Raw genomic sequence first — 7,081 nt, forward strand, 5'->3', positions numbered from 1 at the left:
GATCCGCCGCTGCCGTATCTCGTCCGCATTCTGGTGCGCGACGGCCTCAGCCTCCTCCACCCGCTGGCGAAGAAGGAGCACCTCAGCCTGGGAGGTGGTTAACTCACCTCGCGCCACCTCAAGGGCGGCCCGGGAAGCATCGGCCCGCCGCGTCGCCTCCTCCAGCTTGGCCCTCAAGGCGGCAGTCCTTCCTTCAGCTTCAGCCCGGATCAGCCCCAACTTCTCTTCGAACTCGAGCTCAAGGTTCAAACGCGCCATCGCCACTCGACGTCCGACCTCCTCTAGGACGCGGGCTTCATGTGCGGCAACATCATCCTCCGCCTGCGTCACCAAGCGCTCCCTCGTCTCCAGACGCTCGTACTCACGGGTACGTTCGGCGGCTTCCAGCGTCAACGCCTCCTCACGCTTCTGGAGCTCTGCTGAGTCGCCGGAGGCCACCTTCATCGACGTAAGGGCTGCCTCGCGCAGCTCCACCTGCTCCTCTAGCGAGTGGCACCAGGCCAGGAGCTCCCGAGCCCGCTCCTCCGCCGCCGTTCGCCGCCGGTCAGCTTCCCGAGCCTCCTCAGCGGCCAAAGATCGGGCCTCCCGAGAAGCCACCAACGACGCCTTGGCCTCTGCGTCGTCAAGATCGCGCTGACGGCGCGCAAGGGCGATGGCGCCCTCCAGCTCGCGCCTCTCTACAGCCAGGCGCAGGCCCTCGGCCTCAAGGCGCGCGTCTTCATCAGCAAGCTCCTCACCAAGCAAGCTCATTGCGTCAGCCGCCCTTCGAAGGAATCCCTGGCGGAGAGCGCGACGCTCCCGAGCGTGCTCCAGCACGTCTTCCACACCATCATCTGCCCCAAGTAAGCGCCGGAGGCCGCGAGTCAGCACCCCCGCTCCGGGCTGGGGGCTGGGGGCTGGCACCCTCGCGACGGCCGGGCACGCCGTGTCAGAAGCCCGGCCTGGGGCCAGCCCATCCCCAGGAGAAGAGCGCAGGAAGCGCCTCAGCCAATCGCAGTCCACGACCAGGCGAGAAGCCCACGGCAGGATGGCTATGCCACAAGGAGGCCCGCGAAGGAGGACCACGAGGTGCGCAGGGCCACGATACGCCTCGGGATGGTTCGTCTCTTCGATCGCCCTCACCACAAGGGCTCCGCTGCTCGGAGCGCTCGAGGACGATGGAGGGGGCGAAGCCAAGGGGGACGGCTCCTCAGCCGTCTCCGCAAGCTCGGCTGGAAGGGGCCTGCGGAGCAAGGGTCAGTACAAGTAACAGAAGGATCAGGAGCCGGGAAAGGAGAAGGCTTACTCATCAGTGGCGAAGTACTTCCTACGCTTCAGCAGGCAACAAGGGTAATCGTCGCCCAGGGCCTCCCTTCTCTTCCGGAGAGCCTCGAAGTTCACGCGGAAGCGGCCCAAGAGTTGGGCGCATAGATCAACCTGCGACGAAGACGGAGCGTCAAGGCAATCTGCGGCAGGGGCGCCTGTTTGATGTGCACTGCCGATCGCCTCCCCAAGAGAAGCAGCTGGAGCCACAGGGGCCCCAGTCGCAGGCGTAGAGGGCAACTGTTTGTCACCCTTGGCCTCAGCGGCACGGGCCCCGATAACTGCTTCCTCATGAGCCTCGCCCGGCGCAGTCACCATGCCGGGAGCCCCCTCGCCTCTGGCGCCTCATGCCTCCCTGCTCCACCGCTTGAGGAAGAGTCGCCTTGGCCGACTGGAAGGGCAGTCACCATCACTGGGTTCTCGCGAGGTCCCTGAAGGCCGGCGGGGTGCGGCCCCCACTCATCAAAGACAGGCATCTGCTTCACAAAGTCGCCCCTGCTCTGGCAGAGGTACAGCAAGGCCCCTCCCTGCCAGACGCTGCCGGGGTTGGGGTCCCCAGCCAGGGTCAAGAGCGCCGTCCTCAGCACCTCAGGAGCCAGGTCCTCTTCCTGGAGCCTCATACGATCCTCGCGCCCACGGAAGGCCCACATCCGGTGAGAATGGCATTGGAGAGGAGCAACGCGGCATAGCAGGAACTCCTTCACCACTTTGGGCGCTGTCACGCCACGCGACCTCAAGAGCGTGAAGCGGTGCCAGACGAAGACGAGCCGGGGGCTCTCAAGCGTCTCCTGGCCCCAGCCCGAATTGGGGACAGTAGGTGAGGTCGGCTCCGATAGCAGGGGGCTGGGCACCCCTGCATCCACATACAGCCACCGCTCGCGGAACCCAACCGCGAGCAGGGGGAGCTTGAAGTCAATCCCAGAGGACGCAGTCTCAGACGCGGCAACGAAGCTCACGCACGCCCAGCATTGGGTAGGGTCGACAAGGTGCAGCGAGAAGAAGTGGCGCAGCAAGGCAACCGAAGGAAGGATGCCCACCATAGCTTCGCAAACAAAGGCGAAGACCGAAAGGAGGGTGATGGATTCACGACCCAGATGCATCATGTGGATCTGATAGTGGGAAAGCACGGCATTGAAGAAATCAGAAAAGGGAGGAACCAGGCCCGCCCACAGGGCGTCGGCAAAATACGGGACCTCGGTGGCCGTCCTGTCGATGGAGAAGTGGGACGCGGGCCAGGCCGTCGTCCTCCCGCATTCATTGAAGATGGTGGCCAGAGCCGAGATGACCTTGCCCAAGCCCTCAGCGGGAGCCGCCAGTGGCGGCGGGCAAGGCGGAGACGCGGGTTCCCTCCCTCTTCCCTTCTTTGTTGGAGCCATGGCGATGGGAAGGGGGGAGGTTCGAGATTGAGTTGAAAACAGAAACCGGAGTTCAAGCGGAGGAAGGACAAAGGGCGCTCGAGCAATAAACGGGGAACGGCTGTGTACGACTGCAGGTCCGCCTAGCATGGCGCAAAGTAAGGAGGGCGTGGGGGAACAGTGCCACCCACGTCCAATCAGCCACCACGCGGCACCCAAGGCCGCAGGCTATTAGGGCCCGCGGCGCTTCGCTCTTTCCCTTCCGCCTCCCTGCACAGCCAAGTCCGGGCGCGCCTTGGGCCCGGGGGCTACTGTCGGCATTCTGGGAACGGGGGTCCCCAGACTTGCCTGCCTGCGGCCTACGGCGTGGCTCAAGGGGGGGGGGGGCTAGCACGGCCCGTCTTCACCAACACAAACCTAAGACCCTCGCGAGGGGCCAAGCCTCGCGGGGCGGACGACGCGGAGCTTCCTCAGGCACGGCCTTGTTAGGCTGGCTCACGAGGAGGCGGGGAGATCAAGGCGGGGTACCTCACGAGGTGCCCGTGACGCAAGCCATGACGACTCAGGGCGCCAGGCGGGTGCCAGCCCGCGCAGCGTCCTCCCTTCCTCTTTGGTGCAAAGGGTGCAAGCGCAGCCGCGGAGTACCGAGGCATCAGGCAAAGGTTGCCATTTCGGTGCAACGAGACCAAGACCAGGAGGACTACGAGACGGAGGTCACCGTGGAGCCCAAGACGGCGTCATCACCAGAGCTTTGCGCAGGCGAAGACTACTTTTGTCAGGATAGCTGATACTTGCTGTCCCCCTTCAAATTAGCCCGCCATTGTTGGCTCCCTTCCCGCTCGATATTTTGGAAGAGGACCAAGGCCTCTATAAATAGGACCAGCCACCCACATAGCAAAGGGAGGCGGGAAGTGTGTGTGTGAGAGAGAGAGAGGAAGAGATAGAGAGGAAAAGGTGACTGAACTCTTCTCAGTAGTTCATCCCCCCAGCCAAGAACAGACCCTCGCGAGGCTGTTCTTCCTTGTATTGTTCATCATCATCAGCCCAAGAGGCAATCCACCACACCACACACTGGAGTAGGGTATTACACCACAACGGTGGCCCGAACCAGTATAAACCCTGTGTCTCTTGTGTTGTTCTTTCCTTAGTTTTAGATCCTAGCATGGCGGAGGGGTGCAGGTAGGTAGGAGGCGAAATCTCCGCGTGCACCCCAGTGTTCGAACCTCAAGGGTATGCCGGAACCCAAAATCCGACACTAAACCTAACCCTAGTTTTCAAGCATACATAAACATAGCTCAAACAGCAACCATAGCCCTGCCTACTAAATAACAGTAACCAAAGCTAACCCTAGCTCACCAAGATGAACACTAACCTAATCTAGCTCCTAGATGAACCCTAACCCTAGCTTAGCAGATCGAAAAACTTACCCAAAGAGCCATGTCCATGCTTGTGATGTCGCACTCATCCTCTGAGCTCGTATCCCCGTCATTCGAGGAAGGCATGGTGGCGGTGGAGCTTCCACAGCGCAAGTCGCCGCCGGCGTCGAAGAGCAGAGAGGAGAGTGAGAGCGAGAGAGAGATGAGTGCGGGCCGGGGAGCAGAGTGAGAGCAGAGAGAGGGAGGGAGACGACTTAAGGCAGCGAGCGAGCGGGTGCGGTCCGACCGCACCGGTAGGTCCGAGTAACGGCCGTTAACGGCCTCGCCGTCACGCGCGGCGCTGACCTGGCCTGACTGGCGGGCCCGGACCGTCAGAAAACGGTTCAAAACGCTAGCAACGGGCGATTTGGGTTTTTTGAGACAACCGACGAGAAAAGTGGTAGGTATCAGTCACAAACAAAAGATGGTGGTTTTTTGGAACCTTAGCACGAAAAGTGGTAGTTTTATGCTATTTACTCAAAATCAGGGCATCATTTATTTGAAGTAATTACGTAGGATTTTAAATATAATGCTATAGTCAAGATTTCTCTGCTTGTCGTAAAATATGATGCTATTTCTATGTTTCCAAATACTTCAACATCCAGCAATGAGGCATTCCTTAAAGCATGAGATCTCCATTCTCCGTTTGGCCTCTAGTAACATCACAATCGTATCCATATCAGCATTCCATCAAACACCAGGGCAAACTAGAAACTTTGACTGAATTCACATAATACACATGAGTTATTTTCTATATAGAAGTTCTTCATGTTCAAGAGATTTATCGTATTTAGCCTGTCATGTCCATTTCCAAAAAAAATAGCCTCTCATGTAGTATCTGCAACAAGAATTTTAAAGAAAGGGGACGGGTCCCGCGATGGGCGGGAAGATTAGGGACGGGTCTCGCGACCACGGCGCCGGCGGCGACCGGCGAGTCCGAGGTCGGTTCTAGGCGCTCATGGAGAGTGACGGGGAGGAGGACAAATACGGTGGTCACCCTCTTGACGCTTGCTCGCCAGAGACGGCGTTACCTACACCTTCAGATCACATCTGCGAGGCTTTCAAGATAGGATATTCTAAGGAAGAGGTTGCGTTGTTGGTTGATGAGGCGATTCCGCAGGACGATCCGGCAAGGAATGGATTAGGGAAGACGAAGAGGATCGAGCTCGTTCGACACATCGTGCACCGGAGGACAGCGGCGACGGCGATCCGGCCATGGCGGGGCCCTCTACCAAAGGTATGTCTTCCGGCCCTTACGTTCGGTGATTTTCTCGGTTCGGAATGGAAGGTTGTGCCCAGTCGCCGGAAGAAGGGCCGGCGGCCGGAGTTGACGATGGTGCAGCCGTCCGGTGAGATCCCGATCGGGGTAGCTAGGCAGCTGCGTTTGAATTCGTTGCTAGGCTTGGTTGGGCCTGGAGATGATGCCACGGTTGTGGGCCACGAAGCTTCTCGGTATTCGGCCCAGAAGGAGTGCCAGACCGATGGGCCATGCATTACTGCGGCGGTTGCTGCCCGCGAGATCGATCATATGCGTGAATCGGGACTTGCAGAACCGAGCGGCTCTAGGATTCGTCGCATCGCTACTCCGGGCTTCCCGTCGCTGGGGTCCGGACGCGCCTCGAGGGTCTACATGGGCGCGCCGGCTTCTGCTATGGCTGGGTGCCGTCCGCTAGGCATGCGCCGCCACCCGCTGCTGGAGCCGGTCGAGGTGCTCAGCCTCGTGCGAGGCAGGGACCGCGGTCGGCCTCTTTAGGGCAAGGGCCGCCGCTCGCCGCTGGGGCTGGTTGGGGTGCTCCACCTCATGCGGGGCAACCGACGCCGGCCGCTTCACGACCGCAGGCTTCAGGACCGCCACGAGTTGCTAACCGGCCGAACGCACGGTAGCCGGAGGAGCCGGCACAGCCGCCAACGGCCAAAGTGCAGGCCCTCGGGCGTGGCCGCGGTGCAAATCAGGGCTGGGATGGCCATGGCCACAATGGCTATGGCAGAGATGGTCATCGTTTCAACTGGTACGGGCAGTGGGGCGACGATGGCTACGATGTGTATGGCGAGGGTCAGCACCGTGGGTCATCCTCGGGTGGCGGTCGAGGATACAACTAGCACAATGGCGGCGGCCGAGGACATGGCTTTCAGGGTCCGCCCGGGAATTTTGTTGAAGGAGTTGTCGGCCCCAATGACCGTTATTGGGGGGGGAGGGGGATATCGCCACGGCGGGAGAGGGCATGGGAGGCGCCCACCTCCACCGCGTCAACCTCCACCACCACCACCACCGGCTGACACGACACACATGCCCCTGGGGCCGGTGTTGGATACCACAACAACTGCGGCGGTGACTATACCTACTCTGCCCGTGGTGGCTGTAGACACAGTCAGGGCCCTGGCAGCGATCACTATTCTGATGGCCACTGGAGCTGCTAAGATAACTGATGATGGGACGAACAAAGGCTCAGACAAAAGCGGAAGGAGAAAAACTTTCGAAGTGGGCAATTAAGAAGAAGAAACTACCTTTCTAAAGATGTGGCGAGCCGGGGCACTTTGTCGCAGAGTGTACTAATGAACTTTGTGACTACTGCCAAAGATCGTAGCATGTGACCGGTGATTGCCCACTCCTGTCCGGTCCCAAGCCAGGGGTTAACATTTTTGGAGTGTGCTGCAAAGAGTTAATGTTTTTTCGAGTCTCCTGAGGTGGCACCTTTGACATAGATTGTGAGGTAGTTGCGATAGTTGGTACCTGTCGTGGAATTGTCACAGCAGATGTCCTAGTGTGAGGACTTAGTCGTGAGGCCAACACATCTATGTGGTAGCTTGAGAGGGGTTGAGCGGAATCGAGAGAAGCAATAGAAGACAAGGATTTAGACACCTTCAGGCCCGGGAAACATCATCCGGTAACAACCCTACATGTTGTTTGTGGCTAGGTCTCATTATCCTCATCAGGGAGTCGCCGTAAACCGGCTCTCCTAGTTATGTCTAACCCTTAAGATTATTTCTCCCCCCTTTGGGGTGCCCTGC

Source organism: Triticum urartu, chromosome 3 (assembly GCF_003073215.2).
Source record: "Triticum urartu cultivar G1812 chromosome 3, Tu2.1, whole genome shotgun sequence".
NCBI classification, from domain to species: domain Eukaryota; kingdom Viridiplantae; phylum Streptophyta; class Magnoliopsida; order Poales; family Poaceae; genus Triticum; species Triticum urartu.